The sequence below is a fragment of the Molothrus aeneus genome, chromosome 3, assembly GCF_037042795.1.
Source record: "Molothrus aeneus isolate 106 chromosome 3, BPBGC_Maene_1.0, whole genome shotgun sequence".
Classification (NCBI taxonomy): Eukaryota; Metazoa; Chordata; class Aves; order Passeriformes; family Icteridae; genus Molothrus; species Molothrus aeneus.
In genome coordinates, this window is record NC_089648.1 from 70,891,507 (window position 1) to 70,918,715 (window position 27,209).

General features: G+C 41.8%; 1 protein-coding gene across 1 annotated transcript in view; it reads right to left on the reverse strand.

The window, feature by feature from the left end:
- Nucleotides 1-25,895, reverse strand: part of KLHL29 (kelch like family member 29) — a 389,461-nt gene extending 363,566 nt beyond the window's left edge. The window contains exon 1 of the mRNA XM_066547162.1: nucleotides 25,809-25,895. The gene's annotated coding sequence lies outside the window, so the exon portion shown is untranslated. The remainder of the gene's footprint in view (nucleotides 1-25,808) is intronic.
- Between the last annotated feature and the right edge of the window lie 1,314 nt (nucleotides 25,896-27,209).

Consider the following 27,209-nt stretch of genomic DNA (forward strand, 5'->3'; position numbering starts at 1 on the left):
ATGCAAGTCTCCCTGCAGTTGTGAGCAGTCTTGTGCTGCAAACTGACTTGAAAATATTAAATAAAAAAGATTAAAAGTTCTCAAAGAGGATTTAAATACAGGCAGCAAGTCAGCACTTCACTTCCTACAATCCCTTCTGAGAGAGATTAGGGCACAAGGCTCAATACCTTGAAAGTAAAAAAAACTACAAAGAATGTTGATTTTCTTTCCTAGAACAGTGGCCATAGAAGATAAGAGGCACAAGTACTTATGTTTTAAAACTGAATATGGAAGCATTTAAGAGATACTGCCAGCGAAAGCATTAAAGTGACACCAACTTCATACCTAGATTCTTAAAAAAATATTAAAACATCCAACTAGAATTTGGGCCTTTTAAAATTTATTATTAATTTTGTGTTCCTTCAGTGTATATATTTACACACCCATAAATATATGTAAGTGTATACATAAGCAAGCAAATATATGCACACACACAAATTGGTATCAATGATGTCTCTGGAATGTAAAAGAATGTCTCTGAATTTTCACAGAAACAAATTTCAAAGATATCAATATCTACTACTGTATCATTGTTGCTTATTTTAAGAAAGGGCAGAAATAAAAGGCAGCCTATCATCTTACAAATTAAATGGGACATTTGTCTTATATAGGAGACTACTGTAGTCACTGAAAGTCCAATGAAAATAATTGAAAATATTTGCAGAGTTCTACCAACCCAGCATTAATACTGAAGCACAGCACTCTTTTCTTACTCCCAATCCTCCCTTGCTTGAAATCTCTGCCATTTGGACAGTGCCATTCACTATTCTTTTATGTCAACAGACCCACATGAAGGCAGCTTTAGAAAAAAGGTGACCTAAAACACCTTTCCCATTTTATCCCTCTGCACTTGCATGACTCCCCAGCAGCAGCTCCACTGGCCCCATCCCTCAAAATGTGTCATCAGAACTCCAACCCCCTTCCTCACTTGTGCCACAAATAAAATAAAGCAGGAATTACACGTTCCCTCTGCCATCAGACTAAGCCTGCGGCAAAGAAGTTCTAAGATACCTTAATCCTTTTGGCTGCCTTCCGTCACGCTGTGCCTCCTCCATGCTCACAGCTCTCCCCTATCACTCTGTAATAGTGCCAGCTGGCCTCTCTTAGTCAGCCTTTTTTTTTTTTAATAAAAAAACCCTCACAAATTTAAAAAAAAAGTGCAGAAAAACAAACCCTTGAATATAGTATTTCATTCATGGGTTGGTTTTTACCAAGTTGTGACTTGTACAATTAATCATAATTCACCGCAGCATAGCATAGGAACAATTATTTAAACATTTAAAAACAAAGTGGGTTGCTGGCTCTTTACAATGCTGACATATTTAACACCTAAAACAAATCCTTTTACTGCTGTCTTTAAAACAAAGGGACACATTTTTCTGCGAGGAAGATCTCGTTTTGCAGCACTTTCCACCCTCCTACAGGAAGGCAGCTATTTTCAGTATTTCCCAATTATAAAAGTGGTTTTACTGGGTGAAAAAAAAATACAGTTGTGCACCCAGTTGTTGACAATCCCTGTAGGCTTTTGAACAAGAATTTTCAAATAAAGGATGGGGGGAGGATGGGGAGGTATAGAAAATTGATAAATATTTCCCTTTTACCCACCATGCAACATTAGGAAGGGGCATACTTATTTTTAGCTTATTTTCTTCTACTACCTATTGTTCTTTGAATACATTTCCTAGTGGTTAAACTCCCATTACTCCAGCTTCTATGCTCATACTGGCAACTATTTATTTAGGCATTCTGTCACCATGGGAAGAGCAGATCTCTATTCTTCCTTGCATTACAGAGCCTTCTGGAGCAAGCATGTTTATTTTATATCCCATAGGGCCAATCATGTAGAAATAAAAAGTTGTGGGAGGGGGTAGAGGGTAGGAAGGGAAGAACACATCATGTACTCCTGCTGATAAACTCAAAGCACTCAGCAAGATTTAAATGACTGCGAAAAAGTCTCAACTTGATATTCCTGGAGCAGAAGTCGAAAGCATGATTTTAGAAGACCAGAAGCACTATGCTTAATTCCATAGAGTCTAGTAATTTCCTCAGAATGAGTTTGGTCTGAGTTTTGGTTTTAATTTACACAGAATAAAGTCAGCTTAAAAAAATCCAGAGACTAGATCAAGACAGGAACTGATGTGCCCCTAGTGAATGGGTTTTAAGAATCCCAACTCCAGTGGCTTTTATTAGAATAATCCTAATATTCTTTCAATTATGTCCTTTTTCAGTGTTTAAGTTTTTAATGACAGGTACAAAAATCAAAGCCCAGCTGAGTCCAAGTGGTGCCAAAAGGCTGATGCTACCCTAGTGCACACCCTGGGAGAGCCTCACTTCTACTTCTTCACTTATCGACTGGACCAAGACAGGCACTTACAGTGTTTTCACAGCACAACAAGAGAACTTATTTAAATGTTCCTACATCCAGTTTATCTCAAGGACATGAGCTCAGGAATCCTTATGAACTGAGAGGGAGGTGATTCTGCCCCTCTACTTCACCTTCTTGAGGCCACATCTGCAATGCTGCATCCAGCTCTGGAGCTCTCAGCACAGAAAGTACATTGATTGACCTGCGAGAGCAGCGGGTCCAGAGAAGGCCAAAAAAATGACTGGAGGGATGGAACACCTCTTCTGTTAGGAAAAGCCAAGTTGGGTTGCTCAGCCTGAAGAAGATAAGGCCTCAGGGAGAACTTATCCTGGCCATTCAGTACTTGAAGGGGGCCTATAAGAAAGATGGGTACAAACTTTATATCAGGGCCTGTTGCAATAGGACAAGAAGCAATACTTTTTGAAAGAGTTTATTTAGATTCAATATAAACAAGTTTTTTATAATGAGGGTGATGAAACACTGGCACATCTTTCTCTGTGGGGAGATGGCAGGTGCCCCATCCTTGGAAATGCTCCATGTCAGATTGCATGGGGCTCCAAGCAATCTAATGCAGTTGTAGACATCCTTGACTGTGGCAGGTGGATTGAACTGGACTTTAAAGATCCCTTCCAACCCAAACTGTTCTGTGATTCCTTGAACTGCATTCAGTATGAAGGTATCTAATTTGAAACTTTGTATTTCAACCATTGGCCATACACAGCTCAGCCTTCAAACATTCAGCTCTGCACAACCCAAGATGCTCTGGTTAACCACTGGCCATCAATCACAGCAAAATAAAAATACTCATATGAAAATAACGCAAGAAACCTTCTCTAAGGCAGAAATATTAACCTTAACACAGCTCTTGGCTTTGCTGATAAGCCTTGCTAAATGAACCGTGTTTTCAGCATGCCTGAAAAAATTCTCAGCCAGAGACCAGAAGGTCCAAGCAAGTTGCAGCATGGAGTTGATCCAGATGATTCCCCATGACAACAAAGGGGAAAATCTTTCTCTGCAGACTTCAGTGATCACAGAATGGCTTGGGATATGACATCATTCCAAGTTCAGACACAGACACTCTCTCTTCCAGAGTTATGACATCCCATTGCTCTTCATGCTCTAACTACCCCAAGTTACTAATCAATCTGCTTTACCACAGGCTCTGAAATTAACTTGCACCTTTTAAAAGCCATTGGAAGTACTTCAGCATTTTAGAGTGAGGTTGCAATACCCTGAAAATAAGGGGTTTAGCATCTGAGATAGCTATTTGTATCTTCAAAACTTGTCAGCAGTATGCAGCTAATGCTGCACTGGAGACCAAGTATAACCAACTCCTTCAACCTGGTTTTGCTCATCATATTTCTCTAGATAAAGAAACTCCTTCAATAAACATCACTAAATGTATATGCCAATCATATTTCTAATAGAAGTAAGAGTTTGGTGACAAAACTTAGAATATTAGAAGCACACTTCAGGTGAGATTTAATTAAGAGTTATACGAGAAAGCACCAATACTATGCCAAGTTCACCAGGACAATATAAGGGAATACATCCCTGGCCACAGATGGTACAGACAGTTATACCAGGCAGGAGACACTGATCAGTAAGTGCTTCAAAGAGAGCAGCAAGCTTCTTTACCTGCTACCTAGGACAAAGAAACAACATTCAGGTATGAGTAAAAATGGCTTCTTCCTTGTCATTCTGAATGTTAAAAACATTAAGAAGTTTCTGCTACGTCGCCTCATCAGTATCTTTGCCACTGCAAAGTCTTTGCTAAAAATCTCTGAGGATCTTGGCTCGGGACCACTGTACTGATCTCCTCATTTGAATCCTGCTTGGTGAAGCAAGAAGAGATAAGAGTGGCTTGATTCGTGTTTTACTTTTTACTGTTACCCAAAAAAACTGCTGAGATACCTAGTAAGACATATGGAACAGCAAAGTGCTAACATCTGATTAAAACACGGTTCATGAATTACGCAGTTTCGTTCCTGTACCTTACTCATAAAAAATTAAACAATCGGGAGAGAAACCTCCTTGATACAGAGGGGGAAGAGCTCCATCCCACCTAATCATTCTCCAAGAATTAATGCACTTGCCAAAACAGCTCCTCTGCCACCTTCAAACACATGTAGAAGCCTGCTCTGTTGTAGGGATTTGGCTTGTGACTGTGACACAAACCAATGCCTCGCTCCTCACGTCAGTAGCATGCAAATCCTTCAGACACAGCCATTACCTCTCCCAACAGCAACATGAGAATTTCTTCTACAGTCAGCTTTCACTAATGGTATTCACAGCCTCAGAGTCAGCAAAGGATTTGGCAAGACTCGCCCCAATTTCGCTCTGTACCTTCTGGAAAAGCTGTGCTTAACAGGAGAAGCAGCTGCAGCTCCAAAGGGTGGAACACAAGAGCAGCTGAGCCCCCAGCACGACAGGGAGAGGCGAAGGCCACACCCTGGCCCAGGCCTGCCAGCACAGGAGGGTCAGCAACACCTCTGACATCTTCCAAAAAATCAAATCTGAATCACAGAGCAGCTGGGCTATGACAGACGACGCAAGTTTGCTGCCATCCTGGTGGGCTGCAGGTAGCTGCTTCTCCCATTTTGAAGGAAAGTTTAAATAATAACTTTAAATTCAGATCAAACCAGAGTACTTAGCAGTTTACTGGGCCTGGTCCCAATAACTTGTTTCCTTTTTTTTCTCTGTTCTCAAACTTGCCAATAAGTATCACAATAGAACCTAATTAACATTCACTAATGAATGGGACACCAATTGCTAATCCAAAAAAATTTGGTTACGTGCAAGTAAGCAAACAAGTTAATGTACCATAAACTTTGTTTTGTTCATTTATTTTGACAAATGTAGCTTGCTGTTAATTATGACACTTCCTAGCAGACTACTGTGCCTATTTTGCTGAACTCCCATTGCTATTACGCTTCTCCTCAGAGCTACTATTAAAAAAAAAAAAGAACAAAAAAACCCAAACACAATAACAACAACAAAAAAACTATCCCAAAACAAACTGATACAGCAAACATTGGCTGCCCCCTCTCATAAGTAATGAAGTAGCAAAGGACTTCAAAAAAACAGCTTGACTGATGCTCCACATTTTGTGTTTCTGAACTTCCACTGTGGGGAAGGAAGCACTACTGATATTTCATTGTGCTGGAGAAGTTTTCATTTCAGGAATCTTTCCAGTGGGACTAACAGCTCTTTGCAGAATAGATTTGGTATCTACCTATGCTGCTGATTTTCTTTTCAGGCTAAAAATGTCCAGCTGGGTTCAAAAGGAAAACCCATTCTGTAAAAGAACATATTTCAATATTTTCCTCTGACTTAAGTAAAGATTTGACAATTTTAAGTTTTTAAATAGTTTAAGCAAGCTCTCCATCAGTGGGAATTTCCCTACTGCTGCCCTGCTTAGAATATTGCTTACCTACTGAACTACAGAAGTGCCCTAAGCCAGTAACACACAGCATTTCTGGAAACATTCAGCATTTCTTTCCTAAGTGTGCAAGAGGCTTTTCTGGACTGCCCAATATGCTCTAAGAGATACCTGCTTAAGAGTGTTGAACTACTGATTTTAGTTTGTTGATTTTTTTGGGGTTTTTCTTACATCAAAAGCTAGGAGTTCAGTCCATAACAACAAACTTTTATAGGACAGTGTAAACCCTGACCTTTCTCATGTTGAAAGCACAAACCTTTGCCTCTTAGTTAAGATATAGGTGAAAGCTTGTAAAGACAAATACATTAGATGTAGGGTGCACTACTTCAAGATTACCAGCCAGGCAGCTGGTAACTATAGAGGACCAGCCCAACTTGAGGGTTTGGCTTCTATTCTACAAAAAGATTGTGGTCTGGACTCTGGAGCTACCAAGTATGTGCATAGTTTGGCACATACAGCCTTGCTGGTTGGGTGAGGTGTGGCCAGATGAAAGAAGCAGGTCACTTCAAGAAATGCTGCCCTATGACAGCCTCTCAGTCTAGTTCTCAAGTGGCAGTCAAACACCAAGAGCCAAAGAGGTAAATGGGACCTCATGACCCCTCCATCCTCAGGTGAGAGCAAGCCCTGCCAGATCACAGCAGCATTGGCTTGGTTACATTGACTAAAAGAACATGGCCCATCCAGACTTTTAGAAAGAGCATGCTCCGCCCAAAAGGGTGAAAGAAATTAAAATGTTTTCTCCCAAAACCACCATTCAAAGCTTGAAGACTTGTCCTAACACTCATATAATTATGTTCATGACTGATAGGGAGAAACCTCATCAAGTCAAGAACTAGGAGATAAGGCATTTAAATAAAGTAACTAAAGAATGGGAGGTACTTGGCAACATATTGTCAAGCTAGAAGCAGGGTCAACTTTATGAAAAAACAGCTGGAAGACAGCTGGACAGTAATTTCCTTCTCAGATGGTTTTAAAATATGGAAATAATTCAAGTATCACAAAGACTTGACAGGTCTCAGCACAAGATTACTTATGAACAATGTCTTCGGTTGCTACTTCTTCCTTTCTTGAAAGTTCTCAGGATTGCATAAGCAATACTACAACCTGTCTTTAGGTGGAACTCCCAATTCCATGCAGAAAGGAAGCATTTTGCTATCTGTAATTGTTCTCCTATTCTCCACAAGCCAAGTTCTTCCTTCTTCCAAAAGGAGTGGTGTTTCCACTTGGGCCATCCATGGCTGCATCGCTCTATCGGCAGCTGGCAGTCACAGGAGCTGGGCAAGGACTGGGGCATCGCTAAGGCAGCACTGCAGCAGGTACCTGGCAGCTGTCACAGCAGATTATCCTCTTAATTCTCCTTTAAGTGCAAACAGGAAGAGCTCTATCATCCCCTTCCTGCACAGCCGACTTTCCTTTAGAGGACGTTTCCCTTCTGGACAGTGCTTCACATTTCCAACACTCCATTTGCTCAGATATTCCCCTTACAGCCCTTGTCTCTGCTGCTGCTCTGAGGTCTGAGCCCCAGCTCAGTGCTCTAAGGATACCCCCATGCTGAAGCTTCAGTGCTGCCCCACAGCCCCAGCTTTTCTGTGCTACTGAGAAAGCTACTGTGCTTGCCTGACAGCTGCTGCTACTGTCTGGGCATCAGACACCCAGAATGGTGAAAAGGGCTTTTCTGACCTCATGACTCAGTTTTTACAAGCAAAAACCCCACCTCTGGGAAATACAGAATAATCCCCAGAGCCATCCAGCAGCTATAGGATGAGGACTACTCATCAAGACAGCTTCTGACAGACCATAGCCCTGCACACAGTTCCATCAGCTCCATTCACTGCTGTGCCAATGCACAGGTTCCTGCACAGCACTGGTGCCAGAAGTGTGACTTTGCACTGTACTGCAGATTAGTCACCCATGTTCTTCCAGGTTACCAGAACACTGCTGACTCCTTGCAAGAGGCACCTCATTTAAGGAACTGAGCAGTCTGGAGTAGCTGCCTCAATTCAACTACTCACACTAGCAAAAATTATCTAAGACAGCCAAACCCTTTAGGACCCTATGGCTCTAATCCATGCTAACATCCAAGCCAAACACCATGAGCTCCCTTTCAGCATGACAACAGTTCCAAGGCAACCTTTATCGTGGCCTCCTTTGCCAAGCTCAGAAAAACTTGCCTCAGTCACAGCTTTGGAATATTTTTTTTTGCTTGCTAGGGCTCAATTCCATAAGTTTTTTGCCACTTCTTTGCATACTGTGTTCAGCAGCTCCCTGGCAAGGTCTCTGGGACTGTCAGCCATCACAGCGGCACACTGGGGCAGACTGAGGGCATTGCTACAGGAGCCTACCACATTCTACAGCCCAGTGTACAACTGAAATAAAAACAAGTATTCCACAAAATAAAGTGGCAAAATTCAAGTGCTGAAAGCCACAGGAATTATTGTGGCAGTACATGACAAAGAAGATTTCTTGATCTTTTTGAAGTGAAGGACCATTTTACTTTTGGAGAATTAAAAAAAATTATAAAAAAGCATTGGCCAAGTCCTTGGCAGTGGGGCAGATGTGGTTTTATTATCACCACTACAGCCTGCTCAAATCACAGGCAAAACTTCACCTCCCCACTACAGCCAAGAGCCACCAACCCAGCCCTGAGGGCAGGTCACCTTCGAGACTGCCCAGGCACAAACAGTGCTGCCCTCCAGGACAACAGATTACTGGAGCCTAGAGAGAAATGTACAATTTCTGCCACCAGAACTGGGAGTACATTTGATCTGAGCGCCTCAGGCAAATCCCTTCTCTTCTCTGCATCTCAGCTCCCCGGTTCCTGGAGCTTTGCAAAGCCTGACATGAGACACTGCAGAAATGCAGAAACGCAGAAAGTCATGAAGCAGAAATGCAGAAAGTCACAGAGCAGAAACGGCACGACAATGGCCAAACAGATGCAATCACCTCAGATTTTTTGAAGATGGTTATTTATTTACTCTCACAGTGTTTCAGGAGTGCTGAAAGTCTGATGCTGAGAAGCCTTAACTGTGATAAAGGTCCAATGGTTGCCAACTGAGTATTTGCTTTAATCACATTTGATGTTGTTCTTAAAGCTGCCTGCCAGCTCCTGGAGTCATTTGATTATATACAAGTATTACTTCAAAGCAAACAAGCAATGGATACATTTTTATTTGTTTGTTTCACTGTTTATAAGTGATATTTTCTTAGAATTTGCAGCGTGAAGGAAATGCACAGTACTTACGTTTGGATCTAATTTTCATGAAAATTGAATAAAAACAGAAAAATACCAGCCACCAAAATCATTTCTACCCCCCAGTAATTAAGTTCCCATGAAGGGAGGGGAAAAAACAGAAAAAGAGAGAAAAAAAACCCCTTGCTATTCAGCCAACTTTGTTTAAGATATATTTCATAAATCAGCCGTGTTCAGCTTAAATCAGCACAAATGAACAGAGAAGCAGAAGCCTTGAGGCAACTGTTCAGACACCTGAGAAATGACAGCCAGAAGTCAAAGCTAGGGAGGGAAGTTGGGTATCAAGTTTTTTTAAAGAAATTCAACTTGACTCATTATAAAGGCAACAGAGGAAAATAGGTGGGATGGGGATGAGACATACAAGCAGACACGAGTATTGCTCAGCTAGGGAAATCCATCACACATGGATGTGAAGACCTGGAGGACTCAAACACAAGCCTGGCTGCACTAAAGATACCACTGCTCTGGCCTGAGCTGACAGGAACCTCAGGGACTGCACAGCTTGTCAGACAGAGAGGGCATGCTGTACACTGAGTCATACTGCTCATCCTTCCCATCCTCTCCACGATCTGCTCCTGAGAGTAAAACCAGAAAGAGACAAAACTTACTGTCTAATCCTGAGCACAGTAAGGGAACAGCGAGACTTCAGCAAATCACCATCTCCAACTAATGCAAAGCCTGGTAAAGAAAGGAAACCTATGGAATTGCAGGACCCTTGATATACACATGAAAAATGAGAATTTCATGATGTTAGCCTAGTTCCAAAGACACAATAAGATCCAATTCAGATTCCGCAAAATCTGTAAAACCCTTCAGAAGAGCCACTGATCTCAGTGAAAGGGAAACACCTAACATTAAAAACATCAATGATAACCTGTACTAAAATAAACAGAGTATATCAACTAATTTCATCTCAGGGAAAGCAATCCAGACTTTCAGTCCTTCAGCTAAATTCCTATGGGCAGCAGTCTGGAGAGGTCACAGAAAACTCTGCAACAACTGCTCAGTGAGGCAGGGAAAACGATACCAAGAAACCTTCAGTGTGTTAGCTTGAGGAATAATGCAGTTTTGAAGTGCCACTATCAAATCATCAGTATTGCTTCCTTACTCTGTGCTAGGCACCCAAATCCATGGGAAATACTGGAGACTCAGAGAATGCTCAGAGGACCATAACAACAGTATTATGGATGTGGAGAAGCTTATTTGAAGGCAGACTGAAGACTGGATAGCAGACTTCAGGGATGAAATAAAAATGTAAAATCATCACGAGCAGAGAGAGATCATAACTTCAGTTTCTCTCTTCTTGGTTACATAATAAAGGGAAATTCAATAAAAGCTACAAGTTACAGAAGAGATAAAAATAAGATCATCACAAAAATGTCTAACCAGACTGCAGAGCTTGAAGCCAGAAGTTGTCAAGGCCAAAAAAAGCAAGAATTGCCCCAAAGCAGACACATATGACTAAGAACATCAATAGATTAAAGAGTATAGGATAAAACAAATCTTGGTACAAGGTATTAAACTTCTGGGATAACCCCTGAAAGGTATTGTGAGACAAAGATAATTACAACAGCCCAAATCAAAATATCATTTCTCCTTTTATAAATGGTTCCCCTTGGGAACTTCTGGAAGTAGGTATTTCATTAAATGGACCTAAAGTCTGGCAGCTCCATGGTCAGTCTGTTTTTAGGCTTCATCGGGACACAACACATTAAGACCTTTAAAAGCACTGAATATTTTTTTCCAAAAAAACACTAAGTTAAAAATTTTTTTAAAATAAGGAGTATCACAAACTTAAATTCAGACATAAAAATATCATATTTCCTATCTTTCTGAGGTCACAACTGGACCAATAAGATCCATGTGATAAACAAGTTCATTCCTAGTGTATATCAATTAACCGCCTTAGCTGCTCAAGAAAATATAAAAACTGTAATATTAAAAATTATGTACTCAAAACATATCTATTTCTCCAGAAGCAGAACTTACTTGCTGTTTCCTAAAATAACAGTTTATTTTAGCAGTCTTAAACCCTGCCAAATTCCTATAATACTTATAATAACAAACAATACATGCAATCACCACCATATAAAGTTAGTTACTTTCAGTGCAGAAGTTACAAATCAACCCATGTAAAAAATTCTTGGGTTGAGTTTTTTTGGTTGGGTTTGTTGTTTCTTTTTTTTTTCCTTTTTGTGAATTTATTGGTTCTTACATTATTTTGAGGGTTTTCTGATTAGCTACACTAAATATCCATCTACACAACTAGTTTTCCATTTGCAAAAGAAGATCAAAAAAAGTTCAGATTAGACACTAGGAAGAGGTTCTTCACTGAGAGAGTGGCTGAGCACTAGAACAGGCTTTCGCAGGGAAGCTGTCACAGCACCCAGCCTGACTAGAGTCCAAGCAGCTCACCTTCTGCACCATCAGCAGCCTCTCCTGCTCCCTAAAGAGAGCGCTGGTCAGACAAAACGTTGGAAACAGCTAGTTTGGTAATTAAAAACACATGGATTTTCTCCCATCCTGTTCAAAGCTGAATGTCCTGAAAGCATTCAAGTTTTATGCCCTCACAATGCTGCCAACTCTTTAGTTTATTTGCCGCCTCAAAGCCTAAGTACAATAACAAAAACAGTGAACTTGGTTTTTTGCTTGCCTTATTTTGGAGTTCACAAAATGCAAAGACAGTCTTTTGCTGCTCAGAAACAGATTTCAAGCAAGGCAGTCACCTGGCTCCAAGGCAAGCATCTCCTCCCCCTCCTCTTCCAGAAGTGCCTTAAATCAGTGTTTGACATCAGACTGGGAAAAGCAGCAAAGTAAGCAAAAGGTGACAAGTCGTTCTTTTTAATATAAAAGGCTTCTGCTGAGGCACATTAAAATACTAATTCAAATGCAGAATAATCAGCATCTTTATAAGATTTCAGTCTGGTATTGGCTAAATCTGTCAGAAAAACACTATTGGCTATGTAGTCCTACTAACAGAACAAATAACTCAAGAACTTTGCCACAGACCTACATGCCTCAATGAAAATATGTTGAGGTTACATATGCCTTTGAACATACCTTGGAAGCAAAGGAATCGTTTCTGATACAATAACAATAGTGCTAACAAGTCAGCACCAAGATACAAACAGCAGTCAGGTCAAATCCTTAAGTCACTCTGTAGGAAACCTAGATATGAGCTTGTTTTAGCTCAGAGTTACACTGAGACCTCACATGGTCCTTCCTAATGAAATGAGAAGAAGCAGTAGCATCTACTCCCAACACAACAGCAGGGAAACCAGATTGCAAGGTTCTTTTGCTAATGTGAGTTGCTATCATGTTGTGGGAGCTCTGCACTGTTGCAATAATTGCAGATTTAACAGGCTTTTCCATCTTTCCTACCTTCAGATTCTCTCTCCTTCAGAACAGCTTAGTGCTGCCATCTACTTTTTTTTTTACCTGAACAGATTTGGATTTTTTTTATGATAGCAAAGTTCTTAGCAGACTAACTCACCCAGTACAACAACACTCCCTCCCTTAAGTCTTTACAGTTGGGTCCCCACATTTATATGTGGTCCAGCTCATCACCACAGGCAAAATTAAAACCCAAGGAAACAAAATACAGATTCACATCCAAAGTCCTTTTAACACTAATTTACACTCGAGCCCTCAAATAGTAATAAAACCCCACAACTCTCTCAAGTCTTAACCACAAGATATCTTTTACAACCCTTGGAGATATTAAGCTACTAAATTCAGTGATGACAAGGTGGCAAAGACATAGGTCTTTATCAAATCATCTGGACAGTTCTAGAAAGCAAATTTATCTTGCTAAAAATGTTATTCAAAGTTTTAGTCCTAGAGAATTAATAAAATTCTTTTATAGGTCATTTATTTGCACAGACACTAACTGCTGGGAAAAAAAATATTTCCTGGCTGAAGGATATATCATCTGAAAAAAGAGGATGAAAAACATTGAGGTAGTTTAGTAGGAGACTGCCTGCTGCTGATGAAGCACAGTTAGTCTTGATTAATCCTTCACCTCACTTTTTCATTGCAGTCATTTTAAGGTCTGAGCAATTGTTTCCACACAGCCCCGCAGACACCATTTGGTTGAGGGTCTTCACCTCATTTTGCATAGAAGAGTGTTCACACCGGAGCACCATGAAACCCTTGGGATCAGGGGAAACCAGAGCACCTTGTGCCTCCCCACTAGCAGCACATGAAACAGACGGTGCATCCATCCCTACTGCAGGCACCTGCCCAGAGGTTGTGCTCCAAAGAACTACACTCTTGCCTTGAATCTTGGCCTCCTTCATCCCAAACAAGATCACTGTCCTCTGTGGATAAGGGCCACATTCTCAAAGATCACAAAGTCTCCAAATCTCCAATCAAATCATTCAGAGCACATCCCACACAGACACAGAGAATGTCCTGCAAAGAGAAAGGCTTTTACCACTGCTCTGCCTGCTTGTCCCAGCACAGGCTATTCAGAGCCCTGCCTGGGTTTGCAGCTTGGTCTCAGATGACCCCAGGCCTCTGCTGAGACCCCAGGCCCCTTGCTGACCTGCAAGTCACAGGGGCTCTGCTGGAGAGAATCTATTTATCCATAGGGAATCGAAGGGAATTAATCACATTTTATGTGCTGTATCAGGCCCACGAAGGTCGCACATCTGAACTAGGGCAGCCCAACCTTCAGCACAGATGTCAGCTTCATGAGGAAACACCCTGAAAACTGGCCAGAAAAGGTATTTTCAGGAGCAGATTTCTTTTTTCCCTTCCTGCAGAGCTTTATTTCATAATGGAAAACAGATGAGTAAAAAAGCAAAAACCAAAATCAAAACACAGTTTTTAGAATAAAAATTCATTTCCTAGCTGTCATCCTTGTATTTTGCATATCATGCCTTAGCATTAACTGCTGCCAAACACAAGATGTCAGGTCCATCTGGCAGATGTACACTTCCCCAGCTGCCAAGTGCTTCCTTTAGATCCAGGGGCTTCGCTATGAACTATATTCACAAATTCCAGCCTCCTAAATGAGTAGGGCTCCTGAACAGCAGCCTCTGCTTCCGAGTGCCCTGGAGAGGGAGAGCAAGGCTACACTGCAATCATCCAGAGCATCTGCTGCACTTGTGTGGAAGGGAGGGCAGAATCCTGGTAACCAATGGCTACACCAGCTGTGGGAGAGCTTTAAGGAATTCCTTTCTCCCCCAGATTATCCCTAAGTAAAATTAGAAAGTATTTAGAAAGCAGAGGGGAAACCCAACCATTCAAGCCTACATCATTACTTATTTACATATAAATACAGCCAGGAAATAAGCATATGTATTTATATATAAACAAAAAAGCTATCTGTACAACGTTTCATACATTGCTTTCCCGTCCAATATTTACTACTTTATTCATGACTTAAGGAAAAAAACTTTTTCCCCAAGAAACTGGTGATAAAATGCCCTCTGGTGGGCGTGACTGTGGACCTCTACATCAACAACCACCTCCGAAATAGTTTGGAGCCTTCAATATATTCCTGGGATTACTATTTTTAATGGAGTGAGACAAAGCACATACTTGCCTTCCAGAAGAAACAGATACAGCCCTGACTAACAAGCCTGTTTTACTGCTCACTATCCCTGGATTAGAATAATCTCAAATTTTTTTTTAAATCCTGTTAAAATAGAAATCAGAACATTACGTAACATTCATTTTACCTCTCTAGGATATATTTTCATCTTAAAAAATAAATAATTAAGAGAAACTGAAAAGTTCTCCTTTGCCTCAGCATAACAGAATCTTTGTCGACTGAACAGGAGAAAGGAGGGGTGGAAAAGAACAGCATTTTCAGAGCTTATGAATCATTTTTGTGCTGTTAAAGTACCAGGCACAACTAGGGAGGCAGCTCTAACTGTACAGGCAAAAAAATAACAGCCCTTGTTCCAGAAGAGTTTATTGCCTCAACAGAAAAATCAAAGACCGAAAAAAAAAAACCCTCAAATATAAACTGAAGTTAACATGATGTGCTTGATCCTTCAGATGCTCAATAATTGTGGGTGGTGCTTTCATTAATCTGAAACAAGATATATCTAAAAAAAGAGAGCTGAAGGTTTAAGATGCAGTGACAGAAGAGATAATGCAGCAAATTGGGAGCAGAGTGCATGTACAGCTACTCTGAGAATATTTATATAGACATATGTAAAGCAGACTGCTTTGGTAAACCAGCCACACTGGAAGAGGAGAGAGCTACCAAGCAGATGGGACTGCACAGGCCTGACCCTAAAGCAGCCAAAAAAAGCTGCAGTTATACACAGAACTCAAGATGACCCCACATAGTTTCTAGGGATACTTTTTCTCTGTGTGTGCGTGCGCGACAGCAAAGCTTCAGAGTGGCAGCTAAATAAAAAGCCACACAAGAACACTGAGGTCACCTTCATGAGGTCACATGAAGGAAAATGGAAGAACTCCACAGCTTTCCAGCTTTCCCTGGAAGGTCTTAGTGCTTCTATTTCATAGAGAATATGGCACTTTCTTGGTTCCTCAGGATGGTTAGGTATTTGTTTCCAGATTCCACAGTACAATTTGCAATTAACTGTTGCTTTATGGCAAAAATATTTGCAACTTTCCTCCATACACAGAATCTAGAGCATTTCTGTCTTTTTATAGATGTTTCTGGGCAACAAAACTTCACTCACAAAGTTGGTGGGTTTAAAGAAATTATATGATTTAACATTCATGCCTTCAGAAAAAAAAGAACCCAAAAAACTATCAAAACCCACTCATTTATTTGACACATGCCTTTATCCAAGTCCTGCATCCCTGCTCTGTACAGAGCTCCTTCCCTCTCTAGTGGCAGTCAGGTCAGATACCAATGCTTAGAACCTGCTCCGGGCCTGGCGAAGGTCAGAAACTTTTTGTGCAAAATTCTTTTTGGCCAACAGCCCACACAGAGATTCAGAGTTACATTCACCATTTTTTCTGAAGACAGAGGCCATGAGTTTCACAGAGCAATGCTGTCACTCGGTGTTCTCCTGTATGAGCTGTCTGATAATCATTCTTGTAAGCATCTCTAAACATTATGTTGACTGCAGTTACAGTGAAACATATTTGTTTCATTAGATAGAGCAAGCCAAGATTAAATGGTCTATTTGTGCATGTAATAGTTATACACACGATGCCCAGACATTAATCCTAAATTTTTGCCTAAAATTAAAAGTAATATTATCTAGGTAAAATGAGCACTGACATTTCTTGGAGCTTATCCTGGTGGTTAATCTTGAGGTTTTATAATCTTTCAATTTTCTAATCAAGATGGCTCAAGGCTGAACAGTTCTGACTGTTGTTAAATTTGCAATCTCTTTTACATAAAAATAAGGGTTTCATGCTTTGTTTCTAGAGTAAAACTATCCACTTAAGCCAGCCCTGAAGTGGCTATAGTCAAATTCAAGAGATGACTGGTCTACTGAAAGCCATGAACTGATAGATTCTAATTTCACAAGATAATATTTAGACAGGAAAAGACTTCTAACTCATGTGTGATGCCATTTTAGTAAATATCTTGAGGAAATCTGAGCCTGTTCATGTTTTTGCAAAGTTGAATAACTGCCTGATAAACAGTGCAGCCTAAAAATGGGAAGGCAATGGTTAACAAGGACTTCCAGCAGGAGTCTAATCAGACCCCTGGCCTCCCCAGATGAGTGCCTGATGATGCCCTGGTTAACCATCACCTCCAGCAGGAGATGCCTGGGCTCAAGCTGCACCTGCACTTCCATCATGAATTAGTGTTTAAGCCTCTCAACCTGATCCAACAGGGTGCCATTCTTGATCCCCAGCCCACGCTCCCTCAACTCTGACATCAGAGCGCTGCAGCTGTATGCAGTTCTTTGAATAAAGATGCCAGCATGGCACAAAGGTTGGGGTTTTTGTTTTACTTGTATTATTCTTGAAATACAATACTTCAGTAACTTAGCTGCTGCAACAACAATATTTGTCTAAGAATAGCTTTTAGAAGGCTTGAAGGATGCTGCTGTGAACTGTTCAAGTGTGATATTGAAACACTGAATTTAAGGAAAACTTGCTTCAATTTCTTTTTTAGCAAGAACATACCCTATACACACACAAATGGGCTTTCAAAAATTTTCTCTGAGACAGAGGAAAAGCAAACCAAAATAAAGAGTATTAGGGCAATCATAATTCTCCCTTCATCTCTGGCTGCAGCTCTGTATCCAAGTATCACTTCAAAAGTCAATCTCACATGTTAGAGACTTCAGGCAAGCCTTATTATTTCCTTAATTCCTACACCGTTTCTGGGCTCTTTTTTTACCTTCTCCAAGTAACTCAAATATTGGCCACAACTTCTCATTACCTTTTAGTTCTCAGAGAGATGAGGCTGTAATGTTGCAAAACTCAAACTGTCCAGAAGTTTAATCATAAAACTATGCACTTTTCTTTCAAAAAGGAAAAAACATACTAGGAAGGAGGCTTTATTTCAAAGATTCAATAAACTTTGAAAGAATGGGTAGAACATTTATCTAATGTTTTCACTATACCAAATGTAACGTTGTTTGACTGCACGGATCTAGGCCAAGGACAAATTTGGCCCATTTTATATACTACAGAACTGAGGGGAAAGAAGAAAGAGTACTGAAGCAGCTGGACCATACACATCAGAAACTAGCAAATATTTCCTTCCCCCTCTCTTGCATTTGCTGTCATCTACTGAGATTTGCAGACTTTTTCTTCGACCTCAAGACCTTCACAGTTGAATTTCACAAGTGATTTGTTCCTCAGGGTAGAGAAGCACGGTGCAACATCAGATACATATTGGAATATGTCAGCTCCACAGGTGTTAACTAGATCGGGATTTGGTCCACAGTTCAGCAGCTCCTGTGACAATTCACACATCAAGATCAACTGAGAGGTTCCCCAGGAGGTCCCACGCAGCCACAACCCACACTCTTATGTGCTACAGGCAGCTTTTAATCACATCTCATTACATTTGTTTGCAGTCTTAAGGCTCAGACCTCAGAAAGCAAGCGGGAGGTTTTTACTTTCAGTCTCATACAAAGACCATAAGGAATTAAAGGTTGGCACAGACAGCCAAAACCTCACAAATTCTGAATTTGAGAATGGGCATTCAATCCAGCCTGCAGAAAATCTAGACTAGCATCAATGTAGAAGAGATAAGAGTTAACTCACCAAAGATCAAACCCAACTTTCATTTACGCCTATGCAACATTGATTTCTGTTAACTACATGTGTGTAACCGGGGGCAACATTTGATCTGAAGCCTAGTACCTTGATGCCCAGCTATTGTAAAACAGAAGCAAAAAGGTAACTACAAACATTTGACTGATGTTGCCTGCAAGCAGGGCATTGCAGACAGCTCTACCAGCAATTCATATTGACAAAATTAAGATGGGGCATGGCAAACCTCACTACTAGAAGTAATTGCACAAATATTTGGAGTGTTCTTAAAAAAAAAGAATGACACTGGGGAAAGGCAACACAAAGCCACAGACCAAGAAATAAGCTACTACATGCAAATACATGCAAGCTTCTCCCAAGTTAATTCTCCTCTTAATGGAATATTGATTGGTATGCTCAATGTTTAGAAATGTGAAACAGTGTGGGGGTGAGAAAGAAGGGAAGACAGAGCAGTGACTTTTGTTTAAATGATACATACTTTCCTCATATGATCAGCCAAAAATAGCATAATAAAGAGGGCAGTGCAGTACATTTAACAGTTTGCCTTGCATTTTATTAGCAAGTCTGTCAGAGATGACCTGGGTGTGTTAGTCACACACTTTTAGTGCCCTTCTACAGGAAGAAGGCACAGCATTTTTCATAACCTCTCATCACACAATATCCTCAGTGTTTCTGGTATTTCTCTACTCTGAGTAGGATGGATTGCAAAGTGTCTGTGGTAGTAGAGAGGCTTTTCAGATGTAATCTATTGAGCTGTTTGCAGAACTGGGGAGAAACCCACTGTCTGGGGTTTCGGGAAAGCAGGGCAGACCACTGTCGTGAGGAACATCTGGCTAGGCTTTGCTGCATCTACTCCTATCCACAATTGAGAAGAGAGGATGAGAAAGAAACAAGATGCATCTTTGAAGTAGTTATTTATATGATCCAGTTTTTAAATAAAACCCTTAAAATATAACCAGTATCTCATAATCAAGCAGTCACTTACTCCAACCTTCCAGAAATTTCTCCCTACTCCAGTAAATTTTACTGCCAGTAGGAAAAGCGTTTCTTCTATTATTTTCCTTCTTTCATTCACAGAGTCTTCAGAGATATCCCTTATAACGTCCAACTAGTCTTTTTAAAAAGCCACTCAAGAGGGCAAAAGTAAAAAAGCCTCAACCAGAAGAACCAACTTCCAGTGCCATCACAGTTCCCGGCCCTCATAATCAAGCAAAAACTTCATGCCAAAGAGCTCTACTGAGCCACCCCATATTAAGGATACACTTAATATTATAGGCACTGCCAAGGAGCCATTTCATTGTGTATAGGTCAATACAGCTGAAATAGTTTATACATTTCACATACACGTATATTTTTGTGCTCTACTGCTTGTATTAGAACATAAACTTCATACAGAATTAGCATCTTCTCTGCCACCGCTCTTCCAAACTTTAACAAGAGTTAATGAATAAGGTTTAAAAGATATTGCTTAACTTCATTCTGCAGCATTTCATATAGTTTCAAAAGTATTTTCCAGACATTTATATACCCAACAACATTTTGTAATATGAAGTGTTCCAATTTGGCATTGTTCCACCCTTGGAAGGCGAGAGACAATAAAAAAATCAAGAGAAAGTGAAAAATGAAGTTTCTGAAGTATACAATATGTTAAGAATCATTTAATGAATTCAGGTGCTCAACAAGCTACAAATCAACCAAACTCTGCAATACATATAGATTTCAAAGCACAGGTAAACACAGCTGCATCCACTTTAAAGTTATTCCATGTCATGTGACTATTGCAATGAACTTCCTGAACTCTTTTACCTCTCCTTTTGATCTGGGGTTTACCTGTGGCTGGAAAAACTAACTGCATTTCAATTCTTCTCCCTCTAATTAAGGGAGAAAGCATGTTTAAGCCCCAGACTGAGAAAATAAACCTTCCTCTGAGTGGCTGTAGCATGCTGTGATCTGCAAATCCGCCAGCATTGCTTTTGCAGACCAAAAACAAAATCCTACAACAAGGTCTGACAAAGCAGATCTTAGACCAGAATTATCCGATTTAAATATTAATTACTCATCAGCATGGACTTTAAGAAGTGTCTGAAGCAAAAGGCCTTAAATCACACTTTAAACCCAAGATTTCTAAGTCTGCTCTGTCATGCAGATCTTGGTTTTGGGGTGAAGGTTTTTGGGTTTGTCTAGGGGGCTTTCAAATAAACAACAGGAGTGGAGATTGATAATGAATCCCTCTCCAAGATCCAAAAATATGAAGAGACATATGAATAGAGTCCAGCTCAACAAATTAGCCTCTTCTGAATTTGAGTCCTACTACCAAACATGGTTATTCTCTCAGATACCTCTCAGGATTCTTCACAGTATCTCTCAACTACTCTGACAGTCCAAGAAACATTCCTGCCACGGCATACCTAACAGCTTTTAGTTAACAGCAATGTTGCAGAGGAATTTTATCAGTGGCAGATTTTCTTGCAAACTGCTGCACTGAACGAGTTCCATTGCACACCTTGAGATATAATCTGCTTCCCAATCAAACTGGGTACTACCTGTACTTACAGAGAGGTCTAAAATTGGAGACCAACCCAGGAAAAACCAAACCTGAACAGAAATCCCAGCACTTAACATTACACATCACATAGCATATTGTAATGGATGGCAGGGAATTAAAAACACAAATGACAGAGTGCTGCAAAAGGAACACTGAGTTCCTTTTAAACTAGGTCTTTGTCTATATTTCAGCAGACTGTTTCACAGAATCAGTATTATTATTGTAAGCTAGTACTATAGTCTACCTGAAATTTAAGACCACCAAAAAAACCTGTGTTTTTCTGATGTTAATATCAATTATGGCCAAAATCCAAGTTGTGCATATCTGAAAACCCAAACCTAAGCATCACAGATTAAAAAAAAAGCAAGCAGCACATAAAAATTAGACAAAACGGTCCCATGTTTCACATATCCTAATCCACAATATAAAATTATTTATGGAAGAGTGTGACTAGGAATTCAGTTACTGTCATTTATCAGATGGTCAAGACAGCACAGAGGTAACTGGCTGCATAACAACAGCACTGGGAAGGTTTCTGGGCACCGCTGGCACCAGCTCTGGTTTCACTGTAGCAGGTACACGATGCATATTCACACCCTGGGACACACCGGTGATTTGCAAAAACCTGACAAAGGCGTTCCCATAAGAGATTTCTAATCTATTTCCTTTTAATGTCTTTATAGCTGAGGAGGAGTTCTTTGTACTTCTGGTAACAAAGGAAACACAGAATTGACAGAAGCATGTCAAAGCTGTTTATGTTTCATACAGCCTCACACTTGGATTTGCTGTTCACAGTTTACTTCTTGGGAAGAGCATCTTAAGCCTCCATGTAGGAGCTCCACCTTCCTACAAGTAACTTTATGGAAGAGTTAACTGCACAGAAGGATGTTGAAATCATTCTCCACACTGGGTAAGCCAACATAAAACAAGAGAAATTATTTTAAAAATATGACAAAGGGTTAATGCAGCAATTCAGTTACCTGCAGGTATATTCAACATTATCTAATTTGTATGTTTATGGGCTTTAGGATATAGGTTTCACACTGTCTTTCTTCTGCCGAGAGGTGAGTACATTAAGAAAGTGATTAGATACACAAATCACAGAATCTAATGATACTATGCCATATTTAAGATTACTGAATCAGCAAACTGTGCAAAATGGAAGATCTGGAAGGAAAAACAAAAAAGCAGGACCAAGTAAGTCACTAACCCATGCTGAGATTTTTAGCTAGCTGGAAGTCTCAACTGCAGCACAAAGAATTAGTGATCTGAAGATGATGCAGACTTCAGTGCTGCACTATAACGTTGAGGCTCTGCAAACAGAGCAGCTTTGGGATCAGGCCCTCCCCTGTGTGGGTTCCCTGGGTCCGTAGCCTACAGCAGCAAATCCAAGTGATCGATGGAGTTTAGTGGACAAGTCATTACAAGAACTCAAGTAAGACCATGCTCAACCTAAAGAAGGGATGATAGAAAACCTCAACAAAAATATTAAAGAGAGACCAAAACTTCAAAGTGCAGCAGAAAACTCCAAATGAGTTCTAAGATAAAAAAAAAAATTGCACAATAGGGGTATGATGCAAGTTACAAGGTGCGAGAGCCCGGAATTTCTCTCTCCATTTACAGATCATGGGGGACTTTTCCCACACCAATGCTGTAACGCGAGTTTTCACCACAGCACACAAAGGCAAGAAGGGAAAGAAAAAATTAATTCTTTTGGCCCTTTATTTATTTAATTTTTTTTTTCCATGCTTCAGAAGAACTGGGTCCATCAGGTATCAGAACTAAATTAAAAGTTCAGGAAAACAAGTAGGCATTGACAAGACTGAGTTGCAGATGAGCACCGAGAAGGAGAGACACAGCACAGGGATAGGCGCCAACAACTGCAAACACTCACGATCCCGATCCTGGTGGCTGCCAGCGCAGCCCCAAAGCTGAGTGGCTCCCAGGGACACCACGGATCGCTACCTGGCACAGGAGGACCGTGGGAGCAGAGCAGCATCGCTGGAGAGACTATCACAGCAAACCTGGGCATAATGAATTCTGCTCCCAAATAGGCACTGAAAGTGATAGCACCAGACACAGCACTCAGTAAACCCAAAAATCACATCTAATTCCTAGATCCGCGCCTCCCTCTCCTTTCATTGAGAAGATTTCCAGTCAACATACACACTATATACTTTTTATTATTGTTTGAAGAAGAGCAGCAATGCCGGCAGCATGCTAATCTAGAAACCAAGACAAAACAGAGCTGGTTACTTTCTTCCCTCAAGATTTCTGCTTCAAAAAAAAACAAATGAACAAGGGTTTGCTCCTGCACACCACCACTTTTTGTTTCGTTTCAGCACGACTTTGACAAAATCTAATTCACTGTGCCATGTATTTAATATATTGGGTATCTGAAGTATGACCATCACTCAATAGAAACGTAATTAAAAAGTGACAAAACTAGATCCCCCCCTCCCCAGCATGCAGATGAAAACCAGTAACCCTGCCTCTATTTGTAACCATGACAACTATAGAATATTTTATTTCCGTAATATAATTCACACTGAACATTTGCTCATAGGTTTTGTTGTTAAGGGAAAGGTTGACACACTGTGCACACATTTCATAAGCTACTGGAGACAACAAATGCAGGAAAGTCAGGCAGTTTGAGACCAAGAGCCCAGCTTGTATTTCAGAGTTCATTTAACACCCTTCATTGTATGCAAAATGAACATGAACAGAATTTCATCCAAATTAAGTGTTACAGGTCATTATTTGCAAGACAAGTACTTGGTATGACAGGATGTTTTCCCACTTTTAAATAAATCACAGTGATACCCTCATTTTTTCAGAGTTAGTTATTCAAACACCAAATATTAATTTTCAATTAAAATACATTAGGCATTATTAGGAAATAGCAACATGGATGTTATGGGAAAATAAACAGCTATGCAAAACAAGGAAATGAAAAGCACAGTTTACATATGCAGGCTAAGTCTCATTCTGGTAGGGTCACTAAATTATTTGCATAGCTCCAATATTTCATCCTAAACTGAAGACAACTTCTAGAAATACACACAATAAGAACAGGTTATAAGAATAAACAAACAAAAAACCACAATCCTGAACATTACTCAGAGAAGATTAAACAACCTCCCGAGCATAACTAAAGTTTGACGCAGATAAATGTCAGAGTAAAATATTGCTGTACTTGATTTTTCTCCACATGAGAAAAAAAATAAAGCTATTAGCAGTTTAAGGTAGAATACAACAATAATAGACACTCTGTTGCTTTGGTTTGGAGGCAAACAATAATAAAAAAAATAAAGCTTATGGAACACTACCCTTTTTCTCACACAGATCCTATCTTTCAAGGAGGATTTAAAGTTTCAGCAGATTGCTAATTATAAGAAACAATAATACTGTTATCTGCAGTCACCTTAAAGCTACAGTAGTTTGGGTTTTTGGAAGTACCTCAAAAGAAGAACCTGATAAACGTGTTTAAATCGGTGCAAGAGATTGACACGTGCCTACACACACACTGCTCAGTTGTTTTCAAGACTACCAGGAAAAAGAAAGTTTCTTCATTTATCAGAAATATGTTCTATATAATCTTCCATTTAAACAAGTAATAAGCCTGCAGCAAACATGCATGGCTTTTTCCTTCATTGATGAAAAAGTGATTAAATCCCCCTTAATCTAGTTAACAGAATGCTGTATTTTTTAAATGCAGTTTTCATATACAGTAACAAAAGACAAGCAGCCAACTACATGACCAGGGCTCCATCATTTTTAGTTGTGGTGGGGAGATAAATCTGTCTCCAGCGTTCAAGGGATATTTTCAGTTTAATAAATGAAACCAGGGGAGGAAAAATAAAATAATCTTGGAGACGATGAGCACACACTGTTTATGAAGTGTACGACAAACACCACCATCCATCTCCAGAAGTCCCTTCCTCCAGACCTTCCTCCACCCTCCGGGGAGGCAAAAAGACATGAACTCAAAATCCCGGGGATCACAGACCTGCATCCTCACACGACAAGGACAGCTCGCCACGTCCACTCAATGTCAAAACAGAAAGTAGCTTTTCCCTCTCAGCCTAAGCCAGACCTTCCGAAAACCGGCACCCAAGGGATGCACCTCTGTGCTCCGAACGGCACCAGGCAGCACTCGGGTTCGGAGATAAGTTACAGGAAAACAACCCTCAGGGGGAAAAAAAAAAAAAAAAAAAGAAAAGAGAAGGAAAAAAAAAAAAAAAGAAAGCATGAAAGCATCAATGGAAAAGCACAGCAGCAGCCAAACAAACCTCACACCGGCGAGGACATGTCATCGGCATGAGAATCGTACGAAATGTTTTAATATGTATATACACACAAATATATATATATACATTTAAGCAATATCGTGCTGAAAAGTTCCTCGTATGCATCACGCGTGGGGATGTGGAGAAGCAGGAAGGGGGAACGAGAATGCATGCCAGGCGCAAGGAGAGGACGGGGCTGGCCGAGGCGTTTGGGAAGCAGGCAGGGAGGGAAGCAGGCTGCCTGCGGGGTGCGCGCCGATCCGTGCCAGGCAGTTCCGCGGCGGCTCCGGGAGCGGGCCCGGTGATGGGATGGAGGATCCACCGGGACAGCCGCCCGCGGAGGGACGGGGGTCTGCGGGGACACCGCCGCCCCCGGGACTGGGGAGGGTGGGGGGGGTGGAGGAATTGCGCGGCCGCCGCCGCTCCCCGAGCGAGCGCCTGAAGTTGTGGGTGCGCGGCGGGGGCGAAGACCCCCACGCCAAGATGAAAAAACCCCGGAAAAAAACCCAAACCACCACAGCAACATTCTGAGGGCCCGCTGGCCCCTGCACGGCACCCCCCAGGCAGCGGGAGGCACGCAGGAAGTTTTTAATGCGGGCAGCGAGCGCAGGCGCAGGGCAGCCCCAGCCCAGCGATGCCCGGCGCGGCGGGCGGGCGGCGGCGGGGGCTCGGCGGGCGCAGGGCACCGCCGCGCCGCTTACCTCCCTCCGCGGGGGCGCAGGCGGCCGCGTCCTCAGGCGGCGGGAGGATGCGCGGCGGCGGGAGGCGGCAGCGGCGGTTTGTGCATCGCAGCCTCCGCCGCTAACGCAGAGCCCCGCGCGGCTGCGGGCGCCGGGAGCCGCGCTGGAGGCCGGGCAGGGAGGCGCGGCGCAGCGGCGGAGGCTGCTGCGGAGCCGCGACCATGCTCCCGTCTGGCCGCCTTCCCCTCACCTACTGCCCGCTTTAGCCAGGGAGGGAGGTGGCCTGGGCGCCGGGGCGAGGGGCGGGCCGGGCCAATCACCGCGGCGGCGGGAGGCGGTGGAGCCCGGCCCGGCCCGCCCCGTCCGCCGCGCCGCCCCCGCGGGAGGGAGGGAGGCCGGGAGGGAGGACAGAGCGAGCCCCGGCCCCGCCGCCGCCCCGTGGGGCCGCCCCGCCGCGCTCTCGCCGCGTTCTCTGGCCCCGGGCGGCGCCGGGGCCCCGAGCGCTGCCCTCGGCCCGCGGCGGGTACGTGTGAGGGGACAGCGCGATCCAAAGGTCACCGCGCTCCCGCTGCCTGCGGGAAAGTAGCGGTACTTGGAAAGAAATATTGCCCCGCTTTATGAAATCACCGCTCCCCGAGGTCCTGGTCCCGGGCCTCTTCAAGTCCACAGGAGTGTTGGAATACGTTGATAGCATTCTTACCCAACAACGCGATTTTTTTTTTTTTTTAATATCCATCGCGTTCGGAGTCACTAGAGATTTTCCGCGTGGAAATCTGCATCTGTCTCTCCTGTATAATCTTGTATCTGCGTGTGCTGCTTTGTAGGGATCTCTCTGATGTGCACACAAGCTGCATATGCTGTAGTTTTAAACATAGAACACTTTGTCTTTTATATTTCCTGTAAGCATAAAAATAAGCCTAATCAAATTCTTTTCTCCTTACTTTGCTGGTTAAAAAAAATGCATTTATGCACTATCGTGTTAGAAGTAAGGCAGTTGTGCCAAATGCCAGCAAAAAAAGGGAGGGAAGCACACAACCCAGAGAAATGGGCAAATCTATGTTTTTATTGGAAAAGGGACACATGCTGCCCAATGCCTGGAGGAAGCAGGGTGCAGCACTAACAGAGCAATTTCATTTTCTCTCTTCTCAACCTCGTAAACAAATGAAAATTATTGCAGTGGACTAAAACAGTTCTAAACCCAGCCATCATCATTAATATTAGAATGCTTTCAACTGAATATGGCCTCACGTTGGAACAGGCAGGCTTCATACGTTTTTGTCTTTCACATATCATGGACTAACACTGAAACCTCCAGTCCTGTTCATCACAGTGGAGTGTGAGGGTCAGAAGTTCAGAACAGTTTAAAGCTGAATTATTTAGCACGTGCACACACAACACACTCTTCTGATTTCCACACTGTTT